General features: G+C 42.1%; 1 protein-coding gene across 2 annotated transcripts in view; it reads right to left on the reverse strand.

Annotated features, from left to right (window-relative positions):
- The window catches only part of SATB2 (SATB homeobox 2), a 172,185-nt gene that overhangs the window by 3,741 nt on the left and 144,178 nt on the right, over positions 1–24,266 (reverse strand). The window lies entirely within an intron of this gene.

The following is a 24,266-nucleotide window of genomic DNA, read 5'->3' on the forward strand; positions in this document are numbered from 1 at the left end:
GCAAATGCACCATAAATGCAGATTAAGAAGAAAATATGAAAGCCCAAGTAAAATGGCTAGAAATTAAGATGGGGGGGGGGGCTTGGTTATCGTAAACCAGTGGATATAAGAGTCGTCTAGGATGCAGGACAGCCTGGTTCTATCCTCAGCAGATTAAATGACCTGCTCTGCCACAGATGATCTGTGTGACCTTGGGCAAGTACTTTCACCCCTTTGTATCTCTCTCTCTCCTCTTACTTGTCCTGCCCACGTAGTAAGTAAATTCTTTGGGTCAGCCACAGTCTCTCAGTATGCGTTTGTTCTGTGCCTATCCCAATGAGGGCCTAACCCTGGTTGGGGATTTACATGCCAGGATATAACAAACAATACGATTTGGATTAAAATCTATGAGAACCCCTTTAAACAAAGCCTTAAATAATAAACATTTTCAGACCGATGTAACAAGATTTTCCTTTTTTAAAAACACAGTGAAACTTTTCCTAAACCAGTGATGCTGAGACTGAGGCTTCCAAGCCGCAAGTGACTCTTTAATGGGCCTCCTGCAGTTCTTTGCAGCATATGATACTTAAACACTGTGCAATTTCATTATTAACCAATCTAGGGCTATGTCTACACTACAGTGCAGGCCTGGGCAAAATACGGCCCACGGCCCACATCTGGCTCACCAAGCCATTGGATCCAGCCCATGGAGGCAATGGAGAGGCCCAGGCAGACTCGCCTGCTTGCCCTGCTGCCACACACGCCGCTCAGAAACGCAGCTATGGGGCGCTTTCTCTTTGAGTCTGGAGGGGAGGGGGAAAGATTCAGATACTGCTCCTGCCCCCAGCACAATCCCATTGGCTGGTTTCTTGACTGACACTAGCCAATGGGAGCTGCCTGTTTGAATAACAGGCAGCCACAAGGTGCAACCCTCCTGCTCACTCACTCAAGTACACGGCCGAGGAGGCAGAAACATTTTAAGCTCTGCAGGCCTTTAGCTCTGCAGGCAGGAAGAGAACCCGCCTCTGGCACCTGAGCCCCTCCCTTCCCCAACCCTCTGCTTCACTCTCCTGCCTCACTACTCCACATGCACCCATATCCCTTCCCAGATCTGGCACCCCAATCTCCTGCCCGAGACCACAATCCCCTCCTACCTTAGGTCAGATCCCAAAACCCTGCACCCCAGTTCCCTGCCCTAAGTCACAACTACCTTTCTTCACCCAAACTCCCTCCCGGACTCCATTCTCCCTCCTACACCCCAATCCCTTACCCCAAGCTCCCTTCTGCACCCAACCTCCATCCCAGACCCTGCACCTCCTCCATTAATACCATGGAAGAGTGAGGCCCTCAACCACGTTCCAAAATCTTGGAAGTGGCCCCCCCCCCATCAAAAATTATTGCCCACCTCTGCTACAGAGATGATCAAAACTGCCTGGCAAAAGTGAATGAGATTCGAGGAGGAAGGGAGATGAAGCGAGAAGGGGGGGGGGGGGAAGAAGGCTGGGCCAGGGTATTTGGGTTTGAGGCAGATCTTATATTGCACTTCCATTGAAAAAGTGATCTTGTGGTGAAGAGGGTTGGAGACCACTGATCTAATTGTCAGAACTATATCAGGGCTGCAGATGCTTTCTTTAAAGTAAAGCCCATAAAGGAGATATTACTTGCAGAAAAAAAAATCCCACAGGACTGAAGGCTGCCTTTGTCCAGAGGTTTTTTCAGAATGCAGAGAAATATCGATTAAAATTCAAAGCCACCATACTAACAAAATCAATATGGATCTGATATTTAACAAAATAAGGGAAAATCTTGATTCCTCTTCTGAAAAGTATCCTTCAAATCTTTAATTTAAATATTCAAACACCTTGCATGTACAGTATCAATAAAATCAATCCTACGTTAAAATGATTTAGAAGAAATAAAATGACGGAAATGTGTTGAGGACTCAGATTGAATTGTATATAACGTTAGCAACCTACCCTGAGAAAGCCAGTCTAAAGCACATACGCATGCACACCAAGCAGAACCTTGCTAATTAAACCAATACAGGTTGGACCTCTCTAATCCTGAATTCTCTGGCCCAGCAACATCCGTGGTCTGGCATGATTTTAGTTAGCCGGATGTCCACTTATCCTGGGCATGGCCAAGTTTCCCACGGTCCCATAAAGTTTGTTTACAGCCTCCAGTCCTGGCTCTCAGTGCTCTTCATTGTTATTTAGCTCTAATTTACCCACTAAATGTCTTCTAAGAGCCCAGGAAACAGTGGAAGTGTTGACAATTGACCTTCCTTGGTTCAGCAAATTCTCTAGTTTGGCACCAGTCAGATCTTGGGATGTAAAGGGTTAACCAGCTAACTGGTTACCCAGTTAGCATCCCCCTTACCAGGTGATGCTTACTGGGTAAATGATTAACCGGCAGCCCGGCTGGCTGGTACAGCTGCCTGCCTGACATGGGCAGAGGGCTGCTCCAGGCAAGTCAGGCCCACCGCACTGCACCATGGGCGGGGGTGTGCTCGCAGCTCCCCACCCACAACGTAGCACCGTGGGCCTGGCCACAGTGGGCCCATCCCTGCCTGAGTAGCCCCTGCCTGTAATGCGGCAGGCTTGGCCCAGCCTGGCTGGAGCAGTCCACAGTGTAGTGGGCCCAGTCAGCCTACAGCTGGCTGAGGAGCTGCTCAACCCAGTCTGGCTGACTGTCTTTCAGCTAGCAAAGATCACACTCATAAGGGATGCTCTGGGGGCACATCTGGCCAAAATGTCTTGATGTTCGATCATAACTTTTCACGTTGCACTGTACTGTAATATGTCTTATAAAAATAACAGTCCTAGTAATAGGACACCTCACAGCAATTAGCTGCTATTAAACTATGGCTGAAAAGTGAGTTGAGACTGGCACTTTCACATTTAGGGAAAGATTATTTACCTTTACTCATGTTATTTCCTGATTTCTCCCACTGAAATCGATAGGGCTACTCAACAACTAAATTATTCACTGGACCCAAGGAGGCAGAATCAAATGCTGAATTAGATCGGTTCTACTCTACCCACACACCCATATGTGTGTTTGTTTGAGCTGACAGACGATCTGTATAGAAATTAAAAATCCATACAGCAACAACCATCATCAGCCTAGAAGATGGGGGAAAAAAATCACATCTGCAATGATACAGTATCTTCTGGTGGCAGAAAGCTCTAAAGCACTGAGCAATAAAACAGTGGTAAGGCCTAAATAATGTCGACCAATTAAAATGACTGTCCCTGGCAACCTTGTTTCTCCATTTTCAAGTAACAGAGATCTCGTGTGGTCCATTGTGGCATGCTAGCATCAGCAGAAAAGTGAGAACGACAATACTTTAACATCCTAATTACATTCAGAATTAAAACATTATCAGCCCTGCAATGGGGCTGCTGTCTGCAGCTAAAAAGCAGCTGTCAGCATTGGTGAAATACAGGTTGGTACAATCCTAAGATGACTTATCTACAGAGAGGGGTGTTCACTGATTGAACACAATGTGAATGGATCAGGGTTTTATTTCTGTCCATATAGACACATGGGGTATCAGAGCAGAAAAAGAAAACACCAAAAATGAAAATACTACATTTTCTGTTATGCCTGTCTCCTGCAATAAAATAAGCATAATGCTCAAGCTAACTGAACAATTAGACAGCTCTCTCGGGATTTTATTTTGCCCATGGATTTGGAGCTAAAGAGTTTTTCAGTAACTGTATTTTTGTAAATAATGATCCTTGTAAATAATGGGTCAGACTGTCAGCTGGTATACATTTAGGCAGTTCCATTAAAATCAATGGAGCTGTGCTAATTTACACCAGGTGGGGATGAGGCCCAGTGAATGTACTCAGACAGACCATTTCTGAATGGTCTAAAATAGTTGTGTGCCGTGGCATTCTAACACAGAGAACAGTCAATAGCAAAAAGTTGAACTATGGGAACAAACTGACACTATGAAATGCCGAAAGCTGCACGCTAGATGTCTCAAGAAATATTGTTGATTGCAAATGGTGAACTTAGCAGTTACTGGAGGTATAAAACGTGCAGAAAGACCGTGAGTAGCTCAGTTTATTCCTGTTTGGAGCTGGGAGTGACTCCCCCTCCCATTCAATAAGAAGCATGAGAAGTGATCCATCTGAAATATGTTACAAGACTTCCAATCAAATATAATGATGAAAAAACCAACAATACGGGATCAGCAGCAGTAAAAGGTTTAATTTGGAGGAAATGAAGGGATGCCTACAGCATCTTCAAAGCAATCAAATCACCAAACAGAGGGCTGTGCAAAAAAAAAAAAAAAAAGATAAACACAATGTATTTTTTTAACCCTTTCAGAGATGGAGCGACCTTCCTACCCTTTCCAGAAGGGAATCTGCTGACCATGCCTTATTAGTACAATATATTAGAAGATGGTTGGGTTTTGTCTGAATCGATATCTTCTTAAATAACAAAGTCTTAATTCTACTTTCAGTTAACCAATGTAAATCTACAATAATCCCATTGTGGGATTACTCTGAATTTAGATTGTGTTAACAGGAAATTGCAGTGGTATCAAATGCATATATCAGTACACATACATACAAGCAGATACGTACACTGTGCAATTCCCCCAAATGACAATCCATTAACAAATAATTTTGTATCTCCGGATTCCGTAGGTTATAACTTTATTTTGAATTAGTCAGAAGTTTGTATTTCCATAGGAAACAGACTAATGGTCTAGGTCTCTTATTTAAGTGACAATTAACTTCACATTTTATAAACAAAATCCATTCATCAATTTCTGCTATTTGATTATTTCATTTACTGATCTGCACACTACATTGCCACAAAGGAAACTATATAATTTGTTGTAATTCCTGTTCTAGAATTTAGGGTCACCATTATCCTGATTTCCGTGAAAAATTATGTACTGTTGTATTTTTGCTTAATGCTGTTCTAGCTCACTTAGGGTATGTCTATACTGCAGCATTATTTCGGAATAAATGACGTTATTCCAAAATAACACAGTGTGCATCTACATTGCAAGCTGTTATTTCAAAATAATGTCAAGCTAGAGGATTTCTTACTCCGACTCATCGTAACTTTCATTTCATGAGGAATAAGGGAAGTCGAAGTAAGAGGGTTCTTCCTTAGACTTCCTGCAGTGTAGACCGCGACAAAAGCCGAATTAAGCTATTTTGAATTAAGCTACGCAATTGACGCTTAATGTAACTTTAGCCCTACAGAACAGAAGTAACGCTTTAGTTCTCTTACAGTTAAAGCATGTGGTATGTGTATGTGTGTGAAACACACATATACAGGCAGCAAGTTATAATTGGTGACCGATCAAAAAGGAAGATGCAGGAAATGTCAGGCAGGTTGTGGAGGGAAGGTACAGAGAGGAAAGACGTATGCAGTGAACACACTTTTTCAAAATAAAACTGGCTATCTGCTTGGTGGGAAGAGACACACACTACCTAGAGTCTATTCCCTTGCACCTCTCCTTCCTGTCACAGGAGCACAACCAGGCCTCCCCATTATGCAGCTCCTTCTACACTGAAAGGTTCAGTTCGAATTTGCCCCCCTTGTTTCTAAAACACTCCACGGACTTACACCATGCTTGTCTCATAGGTCTCCTTTTTTCCATTCTCCTGCTGGCTCCTCTAGCATGGCTCTATTCTGTCCCTACACACAATTGATTGGTGAAGTCATAGGCGAGCCTCCTTCTCTGCTTCCTCTGGCTTCTAGCGCTGCCTTTGTCTCCCTGCCCCTCACTAAGGGTGTGTCTAGACTACCTAGTTTTGTCGACAAAAGTGGACTTTTGTCGACAAAACTATACCAGCGTCTACACTACCGCTGAGTTCTGTCGACATAACGTCGACAGAACTCAGCAGTGTTGTCGACGCTGGTATACCTCATTTTACGAGGCATAACACCTTCTGTCCACAGAACTCAGCAGTGTTGTCGACGCTGGTAAACCTCATTTTACGAGGCGTAACGCCTTCTGTCGACAGAGTTCTGTCGACAGAAGGTGTTATTGCCTGTAACGTTGCGTCCAGACTACGGAGTTCTGTCGACAAAGCAGCTTGCTTTGTCGACAGAACTCAATGTGTCTGGACGCTCTTTGTCGACGGAAGTTTTGTCGACAGTATCTGTCGACAAAACTTCCGTCGACAAAACGTGGTAGTCTAGACGTACCCTAACTCTCTGCCTACTTTCAAATCTAATGTGAAGATACTGACCTCACTCCTCACACCAGAGGACTAACTTTTCTGCCCTTCTGATCCATGTAATTTTCGAGCTGTGCAAGCAGTATTCAACTCTAAGCCATTTTAGAAGGTACGCTGACCGAGAGCAACAGAGCTTTATTCCAATGTAATCTAAACACATGCATATATTCACTTTTCATTCATGAGCCACTGCCAACACAAAACGTACAAAAAGATAATATGATGGAAGTTGACTTAAAAAGATAAAGTGACTAGACTTAAATCGCACAGTATTGAAATATGTTTGGATGGCCACAATGAAAACCAGCTGGGAGCCATGTGTAAAATATAATGGTACACGCCTGCAGGAAAGGAAGTAAGATATTGAATGATTAAGTTTAGGAAAGTATATAATGTAGTATATCATTATGGGAGTGAGCTGGATTACTTGTCATAAACTAAGGTTTCTGTGGTCTTTAAAAATCTAATGCAAAGAAACACTGGGGGAGAAAAGCAAGGGCCACCGCTCTGTTTTCCAGGTAGCTGCTCCCCATCTCCATTAAGATGGTTTTGGATGAGAACACAGGCTTCAGGTGAAGACAACGAGACATAGGTCCCACAGAAACAAGCCAATCTGGACAAACTCTTTAACTACAGTCCTCCACCGGTACAGGATTCAACTTTGGCTAGATTCAATTTCTTTTTAACATTCATTTCCATCCCCATCTTCTCCCTATCTAGAGCTAAAGATGACAACATGGCTGGTCATTAAGGCAATAGCCCTCTCCCACCCCCCAATAAGACAACAGAATAAATGTGTGTTCATGTACTGCATTGTGCATTGAATATCTGCTAGCTAGATAAACGTTAATAAAGCTTACTTTGTGAAATACAGGTTTTATTGCCATATAACTGTCACAACTGATTAGAAACAGGAACCACATTTCTATGATTTGTGTCATCAACCCCCAAATTCGTTGTTTTACAATGTGGTTCAATTGTTTCCTTCTTAGCAAAGAGAAGTTGTCTGTGAGATCATTACTTTTAATACATTCTCCCAGGAAGCGCTGAAGTTGTTATTAGGGGTCCTCCCTCATCCTCCCAGCCATCCCAGTCACTGCTCCGTCAAAAGGGAAGGAAAGACCTTTTCTAAGTGTAGGTTCTCTCTCTCCATGGGGGCTCCATAGCCCAAAGGGACTTAGGGCAGCTGGGGGCTTGCAGGGTGGCTTGCCCTGGGCAGTGTCGGCTCCCATAAAGCCATTGTAACATGAAGTCAAAGGCAGCAAAGGTTCAGTGGATCTTGCCTTCTCTGAGAGGAAAGACTACACCTCTTGCACCTTTGGCAAGAGCCCTAACATTTCCTGAGCCAGGAAACAACCCTTGCTCGGAAGTTATAACACTATCTTAGACAGACAAAAAATTGTACTTGCATCAAGAATTTTTATGGTGCTGATCAGGAGGAGAGTTAGTCTGCTTGGGAGCCACGAAACCGTAATGTTAGAGAGACAAGCGCGATTATCCGAGCTTTACAAAACAGTGACCAAAGGTGCTGTAGCACCGCCTGGCTGAAGTGGTTCTATCCAAGGTTTACTGTTTGGTTCAATGGCTCTAAGCACTCCCTCCTCCCCCCACTATTCAATATGTTCCATCATCCATGACAGAGGCATGTACCCTTTGTTCAGTTTTGTATTGTGTCCATTACAGGCATGTGGGCTAGATCCTATTCCAATTAAAGTCAATGGGACTGTCATTGAGAGCACGACCAGGTCCTTCACGCAATTTTCAATTCCCCACTTAATGCATTAAGCGTCCGCTTCAGAGCAGTTCCTTTCTTTGACCTGATCCAAAGACTCCCATTGAGCTCAGTAGGCTTTGGATTAGGTCAATTACCACTATTTGCAAGACTTAACTTTGCATTCAGAGTTGTTCCCATGCTGCTGTCAATAACAGCAGGCCCTCACTCTTTATAAGTAGAGTGTCCCAACTCTCTGAGACTTGTATGAACCCTTAGCAGGCTAGCATTTATTTAACCAGCCAGCCAAACGGCATGCCTAGGAAAACGTACTATCAAGTTATATCATGTTAATACATCTGACACAGACAGAAATATATACACACACACGTCTGTATTTACATATCACACCCAGAGACTGCAAAGAGTTAGCTTAATATATTGTATTGTATTGCATAAGAGCAGACAAGAAAAACACTGACGTAAACAAAACTATACACAAACAGCTTTCCAATCTGGGAGTCACACTGGCAAAAGCATTAATTAGACAGAAGTCCTGTGCTGAGATGCTTTGAAGGATTCTTGAAATGTCTGCATGAGAAACTGTTAAGAGCAGTTACAGTTTGTACCTGTGCTCATTTTTCTTTTTAAAAGTAGTGAATGTAAGACTTTTTTTGTTTGCACCTTGCAAAGTATGGTCATTTAGATAAATAATGCAGTATAATTAGTTACAGCCCCAAATGAAGTATTTTCTTTTGGTTCTTTCATGTGTCTGTGGTTTTATACCTTGACACCATAAAGCCGTGTTAAAGACTGTGGTTTAGTTCTACTGCTTTTCTTGGATTATATAGTATCCTAAGGTCAAAAGTCAGGAAAATCCAAACTGTTATTAAAAAAGAAATAGTATCTATGAAGTGATGACAAATTGCAGACTACAGGTGTTAGATTACATTTTGACTTCAGGCAGGTTTAATATACTTTGGTTTCCTTTTACAATTGCTCCTAGCAGGTACTGTTATGGATAAGGGATTTTAAAAAAAATGTGGTGTTCAATAAAAGAAGACCATGTCAAAAGAAATCAATATGAGCGTGCAAAATGGTAGGAAGTCTGACATGGATATATATGTTCACTTTCATCTAGTTTTCGTCTGAGCTTCCTTTAATATTGTAACTAAAATGCTAGTGGCATTTCTCGTGTATTGTTTTTTTTAAAATGCAGTTTAATAACTGCTCCACAAAAGTAAACACCACCACCAAAGTTAATCATACAATTAGGCCCCAAATAAATCTTTATGGGTTAATTGGTTAAAATGATCTTTAGACCAACAACCCTAATTCTTCTTTGCAGCTGCAAAGAGACAGCAACTAATTGAAAAATAAGCAAATAACACAGTCAGATCGTCCTCCTATATTGCTTTTCATCTGCAACATGTTAATTCTCTGAGCTAGGTGCAAAGGGAAAAATGGGTTCCACGAGGAACTCAAACTCAAGTGCAAGCCCTGTTTCTAAAAGGAAATAAGGAACTAGTTGAATGCGATTCATTTGAACAGCTTTCCAGCATACATTCCATATACTTCCTTTTGCTTGCTCGATGGCAGTCATGTTGCTTAAGGGCAAGAAATAAACAGTGTTTGAGATAAAAAAAAAAACAGAAACAAAAAAAAACCAAGAGATAGAACAAACACCAAGCTTCTGAAACAAGGGATCGATCCTGCATTCATTGTGCACTCAACAGTTTTTAGAAGACAAGAAATGCAGGGCTGAGCTATCATGGTGTTCTTACTGTTTTTAATCAGAGCAGCCACAAATTTTAATTGCAGTTGTAGATGAGGGAGACAAAGGAGTGAATGGTTCTATCCACCTTAAAAAAATATGAGTTTGAAAAAAGTCCAGTGGTATACTGCATTTGCCATCACAATCAGAAGTGATAAGTGCAAAGTGTTAGCAAAATTCAATTAATCCTGTTGACTTAAAAAAAAATAGGTGTTCTCTCCCCTCCTAGCACACTCTGCTCCTATTAATGCTACTAGGGGCTTAGCATGCATCAAAGAGCAAATACACCACGAAACGTTTTCAAAAGCTATCATCACTGGAGAAAAAATATAAATTACAGCCTGATTACACTGTGCTGTTAAGAGGCTACATGTGCAATGTAACTCTCAGTGACAATTGGGGATGACCAGATAATATTTGGACAGGTCTATCATTACTATGAAAAACATCTGGGCACAGGAATTTTTTTTAAAACATAGAATTACTGTCTGCACAGTTGTTTGAAGAATGTTTACAAATCGGTCTTAGAAAGAGAGAAAAATTTCTGCCATATCTTTACCACAATCATGACCTTATTTTCCAATAATGTGTGGCTTATTTCCCCTTCCTGATCTAGGTTAATAGACAGCACGTGGCTGCACAAGAGTTACTATTTTTGCCAATATAATGTTAAGAAAAATCACAACCCTGAAAATGCCAAGTAATTCATGGCGGGTGTCTGGATGGAAGGACTTTTCCTAACACTAGCTAAGCACTTCACACAAAAACACAGAGAAAACTGTCATTGCTGTGAAGTGCATGGAAACCAGATGATTTTATGGTACAGCATAAATGAATTCATGCTGATGATCGCTGATTAGCTCTGAATTTCCCATCTCTTTCCAGTTTAATGCAGATCCTTGGGTTTATTGTATTGTAGTTTTAATACACCCCTCTCCAATATCTATCTGAGCTATGAGAATTTCATCCACAACATTATTTACCCAACAGGCGGAGACATCACATACCAACTTTGCGGATAGGTACTATTTGGAAGACAGGCCGGATTCATACCAGCTTCTGCTGGTGAAAATCAGGCTGCAGGGTCTCTGACAACAGGAAGGCCTTGTTGTGGACATGGACTGTAGGACAGGGTGGCTGCAATCTCCCATTTGAAAGAACATGAAGAAATCAGCCAAAAAGTGGACAGGTCAAGCAGGAGACATGTTATGATCTGTCCAGGCGGCAGATAAACTTTGTTCTCCGCAGGGTCTTAGCCAGCTGGGCTCCAATAAATCCCCGAAGCAGCCTTCTCCCTGCTGCAGCTCATAGAGGGATTTGTATGTGACAACACGGCCTCACTCAGTCACCAGTAGTAAGTCAACCTCAAAGTGAAGTAGCCAGCACCAGTACAGGCAGTCCCCGGGTTACGTACAAGATAGGGACTGTAGGTTTGTTCTTAAGTTGAATCTGTATGTAAGTCGGAACTGGTGTCCAGATTCAGCCGCTGCTGACACTGACCAGAGGCTGACTACAGGAAGCCCGAGGCAGAGTTGCTCTGCCCCGGGCTTCCTGGAATCAGCCGCTGATCAGTTTCAACAGGCTGAATCTGGACGCCAGTTCTTACATACAGATTCAACTTAAGAACCCCAGGCGTCCCCAAGTCAGCTGCTGCTGAAACTGATCAGCGGCTGATTCCAGGAAGCCCAGGGCAGAGCAACTCTGCCTCAGGCTTCCTGTAGTCAGCGCTGGTCAGTTTCAGCAGCGGCTGACTTGGGGACGCCTGGGGCAGAGCAGCTTGGGTGCTGTTGGGTTGCTCCAGTAGCGCCGCTCCTCGGCACTACTGGACCAACCCAGCAGCACCCAAGCTGCTCTGCCCCAGGCGTCCTGATTCATCCGCTGCTGAAACTCACCAGCAGTGGCTGAATCAGGATGCCTGGTGCAGAGCAGCTGGGGTGCTGCCAGGTTGGTCCAGTAGCGCCCAGAGCGGCGCTACGGGACCAACTGGCAGCGCCCCAGCTGCTGAACCACAGGCGTCCGGAGCAAAGCCGCGGAGCACGGGGGCAGCGGGACAGCCCAGACGCGCCGCGGCTGTCCTGCTGCCTGCATGCTCCGCGGCTTTGCTCCCCGTCTCCCTGGTCTGCTGGTCTCCAGCAGACCAGGGAGACGCGGAGCAAACCCTGTTCGTAACTGCGGATCCGACATAAGTCGGATCTGCGTAACTCGGGGACTGCCTGTACATGGAGGATTGCATGGCTCTTTTCCACAGCCCAGTAGCCCGACAGATGAGCACGCAAAATACCTCAGCCTCTGGAGTCTAAAAACGTGGGTTGAAAACCTCTCAGGTGACAGCTTTCCATCAACATTTCTAGCATTTCTTACTTCAGGTTTGACTGCAATTACTGTGAGAACAGCCTGGAAGAGCCTACACATGACAAGATGAGAAGAACTGAGAGGCAACGGGGGAAAGGGACCACCTCTGCTCTCTTCTCTCTGTTTCAGGGGTATTTCTGGAGAGCCCATCATCACAGCATTTAAACTGCCACCCGTGTCAGGCTTGGGCCCCTTCTGATCTCTGGTACAGCAGGACTTTGCCGAGAATGGCCCATCTCTGGCTCTTGGGCGCTGATTTCTGGGCACTACTGATGCCAAAGGAAGAGTCTGCCTCAGAGGCATTCAGGCACCATCTCACTGAGGGACATAATAATTCTAGACGGAGGCCTTGAGCTGGCTCCAGAAGCCCACAGGAAGTTATCAGAGGACACAAAGCACAGTGGGGTGATTCTGGGGATGTCTTCTTGCTCAGGACGTTGCTGCATTCTGTATAAGCTGTAATGTCTGTGTCAACCTACCGTCAGACACAAAGAAAGGGAGCTGCAATAGTCTATCCGAGGGTGAGAAATACTTAGATCGCTAGAGTCAACATCTCTCAGATGGATCAACGTTTCCTGACTAACCGGAGGTGGGTGATGGCATTTTGTGGCACTACTTTATTTAGAGTCCTGTTTTTTCCAACTGAATATGGTTAGGATGACGTTCATGTTTTGGCAAAGACATGGGTTGATTCTTATTTTATCCAAAGTAATTTGCCCATCCCTAATTCACAGCTGGCAAAACGATCACATTGATTAACAGAGCCTTTTTTCTTTTTCAATCAAAGCCATCCAAAAGTGCATCTTAACTTTCAACATATTTATGGTACTTTCAGTTTCTTAAAAAAGTTACCACTCCGTGTATTTCCTTCTTTATTCCATACTTCATAAGGGGTTTGCCATTAGCCTGCGGGAGACCAAATTCCAGGCTAGAGCAAAGTTTAAGGTCATGCTATAAACCCCTTAACTATGGTGGCACAAATGGCGCCACTATAATCATGTAGTTTTCCAGCTCCTTAGATTAAGAAGAGGGTTTTGAATTATTTAGAGAGAGAATATGTTTGGATTAGACATTCTATTCTGGCGGGTAATTATTTGTCCCATCAAACTGTTTTAGTCCTCACACATGGCTATTTGGGGTTCCAAGAATATCCAACTGCTCTGTTAATTTTTACAATAGGGGCACTCAGAAGTCAGAAGAACCTGACTGTTATGGTTAGTGAAAATAGTAGATCTGTGCTGATAAAATACTATTCAGCATGTTTTTTGCTTTCTAGACGTAACCACCAATGCACTTAATAACAGGACTTGAGCAAACTGTACTGTGTGAATCAAACACATAAAAGTATAAATATTCCTTTTTTTAGAATGCAAGTCTTAAAACGCTGCGTTATAATCAACTGCCATGGTCAAAAGCAAAATAGCCAGCATTACCACACACACAACTGGCATAATATGCTTTATTATACCCTTAGCTTAAAATTGGGTAAATAAAGTCAAATGATCAAAGTGCTCAGTTCTCCAGAGACTATGAAACCAAAGACAGTATATTTTGGAGAATGGTATCAATGATCCTTTGTCTTTGCATTTCATTCTTGAAAAGGTGTGGAAGGTTTGAAAACCATGGATAATGATTTGATCTTGCTAGTCTTGTTTCACAATTGCATTTTCCACTGGACATTAATTATGATCAGTGCCAGTCTTTCTATCACAGACAACAGATATTTTAGATTGCAGTTATAAGGAAAGGTTTCCTACTTTACTGGTACTTGTGTAATACTGGCAAGTTCATGTTTCCTGTTCAGAAAACTAGATAAAAATGCAACTTCAGTCTTTTGATTAAAAAACTGAAAACAATTCTAGGCAGATATGGATGCAAAGGCAGGTATGTATTCAAAGGCAGGGTGATTACAGCAACTCCAGTCTTGTGGTTAAAACACTGGCCTAGGACTCATGATATTTGGGTTCAGTTCCCAGATCTCCCACAAACTTCCTGGGCAAGTGACTTCATCTGTGGGCTTCTATTCCCAGCCTGTAAAATGAAACTACCAATTCCTTCAAACAGGAATGAATTCATAAAGGCCTATGTCATGCAGGAGGTCAGACTAGATGATCACACTGTTCCCTTCTGGCCTTATAGTGTAAAAAAAAAAAATCACTAGTGGCTTGAACAAGAGCCTACGAGTCATGACTGCTGAGTGCTATTCCATCGCTGTCACTGACTCATTTGGAGAAGACAACTGACCATTCTGAATCCCAGTTTAGTCAATGCAAGTGATTTTACTTATATTATAGGGGTGCAGGCTTAAAGGACGTTTTCAGTTTACAGCGATCCCTGTGGCTATGTCTGTACTACAGAGTTTTTTCAGAAAAAATGGCTGTTTTTCCGCAAAAACTTGCAGAGTATCCACACCTCAAGTGCATTTTTGCGCACAAAAAAAATCAAAAGAGCAGAGGGGGGCTTGCGCAATAGGTATTCCTCTTTCTACGAGGAATAACTCCTTTTGGCACAAGAGCTCTTGCGCAAAAAGGTGTGTGTGGATGGGGAACAGGGTTTCTTTGCACAAAACGGGGCCATCGAAAAAAGCACAGGTGCCCTGGTGGCCATTCTGTAAATAGCAATCAATCAGAGTTTCCTTTCAAGAGTGTGTCCATGCAATCTGGACGCTCTCTTTCGCAAAAGCGCAATGCTTTTTCAATACGCTTTTGCAGTATGGACGCGCTCTTGCACAAGAAGTTTTTGTGGAAGATCTCTTCCGCAAAAAGCTTCTTGCGCAAGAAGCCTACAGTCTAGACGTAGCCTGTAAGAGGAGACTTAGCTTTGCACTACACATTCAAGATCCCTTATTTTCATCATTTTATACCACCAAGAAATGGAAGCTGATGGCAAGCAGATCTGTGCTGCCCCTACTCCTGTTAGCATGTATAAGGGTTGTATGCCTGTACAGATGGGAAAACAGGCCCCAAAGAATGAGAACTAAGGTGATTTATAAAAGGATCAGAATACATGGATCTTCCATATGGGAGCCCTTTGGTCCATACAGCACTGACAATCAATTTCCTTAACAGTATTGATGAATCTAGGAACTTACTTAAAGCATCTTCAGACTATCAGAGTTAGATTTGCATGTTGCTGTTACTTGCCAAAGGACAACGCATGTGTATTGTACCCTGGTTCTATGGCATTTCACAATAATTTTGTTCCATCTCCTATCAAATCAGCTAGAGCATAAATCACAACTACTCTAATCAGCTGCAACATTCCAGGAAAGGCATCGCCTTCCATTTTTTCCTTTACAAGCCTGAAACCAGGAAATCTGTAACCTTGTTCAACCTTAGGCAACCCATGGATTTAAAGGCAGCACCCAGCAGAGACCTGCTAGAGAGAGAGAGATGTGTTCTAATTCTGATCTCATTTACACCAGAGTAAATCAGGAGTCACTCCACTTACATCAGTGGTGTTTCACTGGGGTAAAGCCAGTGTGAGAAAAGAATCAGGCCTCTAGACTAACATCAAGAGGTTTTCACTAAGCGAATGAGCAAAGAAGCCAACTAAAAGAATGAGTCAAAACCAGGGGGAAATGATCATTTTAAAACAATAGTACAGTACTCCTTTCAGCAAAGGAGAAGCTTGAAGTGCCCGATAAGTGGCTAACGACATAATCGTAATAATATCTAGAGACAAAAAAAAAAAAAGAGTCTCTTGACTGAATTAAATGTAAATTGACTTGGCAGTGCCACAAAAGCCTCAAGGGGAGGCTAGAGTAGTCACTGTCATGAAGGAACCCAAACCAGTTTGCCTCAGATCAGGTCTGAAGCAGCAGTTGATTTACATGTAATCTCACGTGAGGAACACACACTTTGGAAATCAAGAGTTGGAGAAACAGCCCTTGCTGAATTTCCAACTGAGTTTTCTATGCTGCCTTCCTCCCTAAATGAGCAGATGGTTTACAATTAGTCAGGGTCAGAAAATCCCCTTGTGGCTTGCTTCCTGCCTGCCTTTGTAACTTATCTAGATCTTATCAAGATACACAGTTGAAAAAAATTAGAGAAGCTAAGTACAGAAATTAGATAACTAAATACAAACCAAGACCATTTTGCACTTGTAAAGACCAGTGCACAAATCAATGTTCAATGTTTACCTATAAGTGCATGGAGTATGATTTTGAAGGTGCTGAGTGACCCTTTTATTGAAATCATTGGAAGCTGTGATCCTTAGCACTAAGAGAGCCCATTATGTCTACAGAGGTACCAGAACAATGCCTTGTAATGTATTTTTAAGAAATCTGACCTCGGTTAGACTCTGTTTTAGAAAACACTCTCAACCTCAGACTGCTACTTGATCTTGCTCATCAACTAAATGAAAAGCCCAGTTCTGTAGTCCTTACTCATTAACTCGTGAAACACCTCCACTGAAGTCAAGGGGAATTTTGCCTGAGTAAGGAATGTAGGGTCTAGTCCTAAGCCCCTTTGTGACAAAACAGAACATTTTTCACATCTGCAATATTTGGCTATAGAAAATAGCACTCAAAAAGCTTCAGATGGCAGAAAATTATTAGTATAGTCCCAATGCCCCATAGTGGAGTGAAGCAAAAATCCACTGTACAAACCTATGTAAGAAAAAGGATCCAGAGATTAAAACCTGACAACCATATTGGTTCTTCTAGACCTAAAGTTAGGAAGGTACTTCCTACAGGAAATCTCTGAGGTCAACGAGCAATTAACTGAAAGGTTCTGATTGACTATACTATTGACTGCTCTCACATCAGACAGCTTCCTGTTTATTATACCTTATGGACTCTCTAGGTGCCAAGACATTAAACTGTCAATAATCTATTAATACTGAACTACTCACTCTTTTCTCCCTCCCCATGCAAATACTCTCAGGCTAAGGAATGTGCTAAAAAGATACACATTTTAAAACAGAAATGGAATTATTTGTTTAGGTTATTTCTTTACTTCGTTCCAGCTTCAAATACGGCAATTTCATAAACAATTTGATATCGTCTATAGCTACACAGAAAAATGTACCAAAAAAAATCACAGATGTGATTGGGACCATATCCTGAAATCTGGCTTTCCTTTCCCAGCCATCTTTAAACAGTCTAAGTTAAATTTAATTAACAATTTACAATGAGGAGACAGAAGTTATTTAAAGAGAGGACTACAGGTCCTTAACATTCAGTGTCTGGGAAACAGTTGTATGTAAAAAAAAGTTTTAATGAATTTAATAGAGAAAAGCACTTTAATTAAATGCTGTCAAAGAGGATTGTATTAATGACTGCACACAAAGGAATTTAAAACAAGCCAAGTATATTTAGCAAATAGGAACTCGGCTTTCAAAGGCTGTAACTATTTATGTTTCCACAGTTGCAATGCATCTAGAAGATCGCAGTGCCAAGTGAAACCAGTTATGTTATTAGTTCTGATTTTATTTATTATAGATTATTAAAATTTCAAATGCCGCAGGGAAAACATTTATTCCACTTCCAAAATGAAACCACAAAAATATTTCCTGCTTCGTCAGTACGAGGAAAAGAAGAGAGGAAATAAATAATAAATAGTAATATCTTAGCACTTAACTAGTGAAGGGCTGTCCATATACATCTTTGAAAGGACACATTAAATCTTGGAATTTTAGTATGTCAGCTTCTTTTCTTATACGACTGGATAGACTCAGAGTTCTAACTGTAGTATCTGATAATGCAAAGAAGCAGAAGAACTCATTCATACCCTCTTTATAGCCATATTTCCGTTATAACAACACAGTGGATTTTTGTAATATGTTGAATATCTGAAAACCCACAACTGTAGCAAATAGGTACCAGGTTTTCCTGGAAGCATGAAGGAATCCAGGATACCATATTTTAATACATCTGAAACGACATCACAAAGGCTGAATTTTTTTTAACTCAAACTAGGAGATTTAGCCACTCACCACCCCATATAAGTAGTGACAGCTGTGTAGCTAAATCGCCTACTCCCGTTAGTGCAATTCCAAATTACTTCTGCAGATTGCCCTCCTCTGTCGATGAAATTTGGGACAAACAAGTGTTCGATGTCTACCTACTAGCACCTTATACTCTGGATTCAGGAGCAAGACAGAATATGGGCAGACCCCCCATGCAGAAAACACAAACAACACAACCAAAAATCCCAATGAGAGTCAAAATGATTTTCTACCATGTTGGTACGAAGTAAAGATCTGGTCGTGGGGTTCAAAATAAACAACTGGAAACTGGGGGTTGGTTTTGGTCTTTCTTAACAATGTTTATGAAAACTAAACAAATGTGACAATTTTTTCCACGTCCTTCTTAATGAATGAGTGAGCTTCCATATGTGTATGTTTTGTTTCTGTTTTCCCAGAAACGGCAAGTGATTTTCGACGCATGCATTGGGTGTCCAAACTGAGACACTTTAGAGATAAGGTGTTTTTTTTCCTGGGTGGTGAGTGTTCAGCTTTTCTTGAAAATCAGGCTCCTTCTAGGGTATAAATCCAAAAACTGCCACTCCAAATTGATAAGTTACTTTCAAAAATCCACACCACCTTATATTTATGCATATATTCATACACAAACACACACACATACACTTATAATCTAAAACATGAGGAGGGGGAAGCATTTGAATAGAGCCACAAGCTGGCACCTACTTCCTTTTTGGATGATAAGAATGATCAGAAATGGAGACTTTCAGCTCTCTAAATAAATTATCTAATTATTTTTAATGTCTTTTATTAAAGTCATGTGTTTGATCTGGGCTTATAATGTAGCCTTTGTTGTTCTGCAGCTAGGGATCGAGAAGGCAGCTTTACTTTCCTGTCTGTGTTAAGATATTTTGGAATATTATTTGAAATACTCTAAGTGCAGATGAATATGAGGAAAAAATACACACTCTTGTACTTTTAGAGATATTCTATTTTATCAGAGGCAAGCAGCGCAGGCGGGAGGGAGCAGGGGAGACTACTGCAGGGGGTCTGAACTCTCCTGTCTCTAGGGAGTCCGAGCTGCTGCCGGACCAGCCTCCGTCCATGGGGAGCTTGTACCCCGCCCTGCCCCATGAACAGTGGTTGCTGCCGAACCAGCCTCTGTCTGCCAGCCCAAGGACAGAAGCTGCTTCACTGTAACCTCCCTCACCCCTCCTGCCCCACAGCAGCCTCTGTCCATGGGGAGCTTGTATCAGGGGCAGTCAGCCTGTGTGGGAAGCTGGTTTTTAAACTGGCTTTCCTTACAGACCGGCTTCCGCCTGACACCCTGCACTGGTGCCTCTGATAGAGAGGCAGCAATGCGGGGTAGCAGTGGGCTCCCTGGAAGTGGGGCTGGAATGAATGTGATTACTCGACAATTAATTAACTGATATCTAACATTCCTAATGTCAAGATCAGCTTTTTATAGCACCTAGTTTTTATAGTTATGCTGCTGAACAATATAAAGGATATAAGAAAAATAAGCACCATTAAAAGCTGTTTGTGGATTAATTTAATACTTAGAGGAACGAGATTGACAGCACTGCCATGAGTGATATTTTCTCTTAAAGCTGCTCTGTTCAGTTTGATTTTGTTATACATTGCACCATCTCAGCTGTTCTGTCAACACTCGACCCTCTCCCCCCCCCCCCCCCACACACACACACAAAGGCACTGCTCCCTCTGAACTACCTTTAACCCTCTGTTTCCCAATCCTGGGGCTCCCATAAATGAAGATGGTCAGACTTATTCCAAATGATGCAGTAGTTAGAGAACGTGTGAATGTGGTCACAGCAATGACCATTAGTTCACACTTAATTTGTGAAATTACACAGCAGGACAAAACACAAGTGCAGAGGTGAAGAGCTATTGGACCTGCCTGCTGCCCCACTTAAACTTTTAAATTTCTAGTAGTTTAAAAAAAATGGTTTTCATTTCTAGTTAGTGTTCTCTAAGTGGTTTCTCTCATTCACTCCCAGAAGTTATAATAGCTGGCTTTAGAGTCATGCAGATCCACGTGACAGATTCTTATAGGACACTGACCTTACACACTTCATTTCACATACCAGCACCAGATCTTCTCCACTAATGTGCAACTGACTAAACTCCTAGCTCACCAGCTGCCCGAGAGTCAGCATTGCAATTTAAGTAGATTAACTAGAAATCTAAAAGGTACAAGCTCATTTGACTACACGAGTTCTAGGCAGACAGCTTCGAGAAGAATGAATTTACAATCTCAGAAATGACAAAATTATCCAGCCTTGTTGTTTTCCCCTTTCTAGGGTTGAATAAAATAAATTAATTGCAGAACTGAGACAGTTTCCCTTTAATTGCAAGTGTGTTTTTACCATCATCATAAGGAGAGCTGCAGACTTCAACTTAATAAAAATCAGCAGCACTTTTCAGCCACATTAGATACCCACACTAAACAGAAACAGCTGAGAAGGCACAGTAGGTAGGTTTGGCTAGAACAGTAAAAACTCAGTGGCTTTCCACTGCAATTGTAATAACTATCAATCATAGGAAATTCTATCGGATACCTCAGAGTCTAATATAAGGGGCTCATTGTCTGTTATGTGTTGCTTGTTGGCTTTGTCAAAATGCATGCAAACCTCACTGGGGCAATGTTTCTGAGCTACTGTAGACTGTCAGAGAAATGTTCTAATAGTGCTCATCAAAAGGGGGAGTGGTCAAACATTCATTAAGACATAAAACCGCAGTGCACAGCCACAATTTTTTCCAAGAAGGGAGGTTGTGATTCCTGAAGAGTTGAGTAACAGAGCTGCAGAAGAACTCCAGCGAGACAGCCGTAAGGAGTAACAACAGTATTGCTTTGAGGGTTCCAAGCTTTTCAACCAGCCTTTTACATTGGCATGTCACTCTCCACATAAGCGAGGCCAAAACATCTAAAGCAGACACCCAGTTTTCAGAGCAAACAGTTTCACATGCTCAGGTGCCCAAAACCATAGGTTTGGTGTTCCAAGAGCAGGGACTTCTGCTGTACTGCCAGCCTCTTGCCACCAGGGCCCATTGTGCAGAACAGGCAGAAGACATGCCCAGGCGCTGGAAGACTTGAGTCCAAATCTCCCTGGCTTTCTGCCAGAATACTTTTTCAACTTTATGCTGCTGAGCTGGATCCCCAGGCGGTTACTGTCCACAGAGGGTACAGTCTGGGATTCACGCGGCCGGCTCCCTCTCCCACAGCATGGCGCTCAGCCAAAATGGAAAGAAGCCAAGACAATGGTGCAATCTCCCATTCTCCTGCCACGGCAGCAGCACTTCTAAAGAAACAAGGAGTCACCAATATGGGGAAAGCAGCAGTTATTTGGATCCGTATTTGTTTTGATGGAGGATTTGGTTTTAAGCCGGGGTGAAGAAATGAACCAGTTTCTCAAAGATACAGCACAGGCTGGTGCAGTAGGAACAAAGAGTACTCTACAGTAGATGGGACACACATAGGGGACTTAACAGGATGGAGAAAACCCTATCTCTCCCCAGCTGAATCTATGTAGATTCAGATTTATTAGTATTTGCAAATATAGGTTCCCCTTGGGCTGGCTATTTCTGATTTTAACTGTATCATTTTAACATTGCAGGGATACAAACTTGTCTTTATTTACCATATAATTAGACAATTTAATCAGTGTTTTGAACGTCATTTTAGGCTGAAAGGTGATACAGAAATGGAAGGTAGCAAGTGCGCAGAGGTGCAAGCAACTGCAAGTAACATTCAGGGGTTGTATATTCTGTTTCTAAATCTGACCCACATTTTCACCCTTAGCTCAAAATCAAATTGCACATAAATGCCCCAACTACTCAACATGAATATGCCAACTCAAATAAAGGTCCTAAGCTTTCTAACACTGGTTCAAATACAGCCACAGTGCAAACACAGCACAACCTGCTCAAGTACACCCAGTCATTGACAATGTCCGTTTTATCTGTCTGGCCTCATTTCCGCTCTGAGTAGGAAGGAGAGTGTGATGTTTCTAGTATGTTTTGGGGAGCTATGATGTAGGAGGAGGATGAAGCAAACACAGGAACAAGATGGTATATTCATGCAGAAGAGTGGAGCAGAACTGGAATGTGACACAAACACATAGGCTACGTCTACACTGCGCTGTTTTGCACAAGAAATATGCAAATGAGAAAAGCATGGAATATCACTGCACCTCATTTACATAATTAATGAGCGGCCACTTTTTGCGCAAGAGGCTTTTGCAAAAAACCCCTCTTGCGCAAGAGGGTTTTTTGGCGCAAAAAGGAGCTGTGTAGATGGATACTTTTTGAGCAAAAACCTCTTGCGCAAAAAGCAGCCGCTCATTAATTATGAAAATGAGGTGCGGCGATATTCCACACTTTGCCTCATTTGCATATTTCTTGCGCAAAACAACGCAGTGTAGACGTAGCCAGTTTATTACGCTACTGTGGGCTGTCAATCTAAATTACACAACTTCAGCTATCTGAATAACAAAGCTGAATTTGATGTATTTAGACCTACTTACTTCAGTATGATAAGTCAACAGCTGAGACTCTCCCATTTACTCCCCTTACTCTTCTCATTCTACTGGTGTACCGGAGAGCATGGAAGAGTGCGCAGCTAGACATGATAAATCAACTGGCCTCTTCCTCCCTTGCCCCGCTGGATCCAATGAGTAGTGAAGAGATGCCCAAAGGTGATACTGGGGAAACTGATAAGCACAAGTCACACAAAAAGTTAGTTTGGGATGGGCAAGTGGTTTTTGCTTGAGTTTCCAAATGTGAAGACCAGTGTCCTTCCCAGATCAATATGTAGACAAAATAAGTGTGAAGATCATCTGCATGCTCTTTTCCTTCCTGGAACAATATTGCCTTGTTTTCCTCTTACCTACTGTTAGCTAAGAATTACTAATCAGTATTATTTTTAAGTGGAGAAATTTTACATCAGTTTGTATCTTTCTTTTAATCTGCATATCACATGTATTGATTGACCTGTATAGTCTAATGTTAGTGCTACAGAAAATCCATTATTCTATTAGTCTGAATTATTGTGGTGCACATTCCCTTCTTTATTACTTCTATAAAGAGAATACAAGATTTCATGGATTGCCATCTTCCCGCCTTGACCCATTTTTGCAGGTGACTCATGTTCCGATATTGTATATTCCATTGTAATTTCTAAAGCATTCATTCTATGACATCTCCCACAAAATGGCAAATGATCTCCTTTACTTTTATGATGCATTTTCTCTGGGCATTTAAAAAAAAGTTATGATTTCAGTGCTCCAAACAATAGACCGATATGAAAAGACCTTCCTGAAGGACAGCTTTTGACTATACTTTTTTTTATTTATTAACACTCCACCGAGATGTATGATCTGTATTATAAATTGCCAGATTTGTCTAAATCAAAGTTCCCAGCGAAGAAAAAAGAGATCCGGAGACAAAATAATTTGACAAAAGTAGCAGTGTATCAGGAAGCAAGTGACACACATTCCTGTTTCTTCTTTAAAAGTCAATGTTTGACTACACTTAAATCAATATGTATCTGTGAGTTTGAGCAGATCTGTCTGACAGCTTATACAAAAAAATGAAATGCTAGGTTTCCTTGCTCTTTGAATGGCGGGTGCTTTGCTACAGCAGTGGCTCATTACTCTAGAGAACTAGCTTATCCATCCTGACACCATAGAGACAACAGCTTGATTTATCATTCTCCCAACTGAGGCAGGATTCTCTGCCCCAGCAATTAACAACGAATTAGCCCTATATTAATGCACCAGGCAAGAGGGAAAGAAAAATGTGAATTATTGTGCCCCAGTATGTCTGTAATGAACCCCCACATTTCAGTGTGGGCAGGCTTCTCTAGTCACTGGTTAGCTTAAATTGGTTAGCTTGAAAGGGTAGCTTGTGCGCGTCTAGAGGGCCCAACACCCCTGGGCTCACAGGTTAATGGGATTTAAGTGAAAGATGGGCCCAGAGGGTTAATCCTCCTCAACCCAGAGGCTTGGCAAGCAGAACACTGGGACAACCACCACATGGCCCTGATAAATGCAGGGACCTATCACAAAAACGGTCACTACACAGGTAACTGATCAAGTTATGATCTCCCTGACCTTTCCGTTAGCCCCCAACTAAAGTGCTGCCAGAGGCTCTATGGGGATGAGGGTTTATGGGCTCTTTGTTCTAAAAATGCTTCTTACTAAATTAAGCATGATAGTGAAAATTCCTTCTGCAGTAAATTCCACCAAGAATAATTTGCTCGAAGAATAGGAAAGCATTCCATGAAAAG

Source organism: Pelodiscus sinensis, chromosome 7 (genome assembly GCF_052426305.1).
Source record: "Pelodiscus sinensis isolate ZL-2025 chromosome 7, ASM5242630v1, whole genome shotgun sequence".
NCBI lineage: Eukaryota > Metazoa > Chordata > Testudines > Trionychidae > Pelodiscus > Pelodiscus sinensis.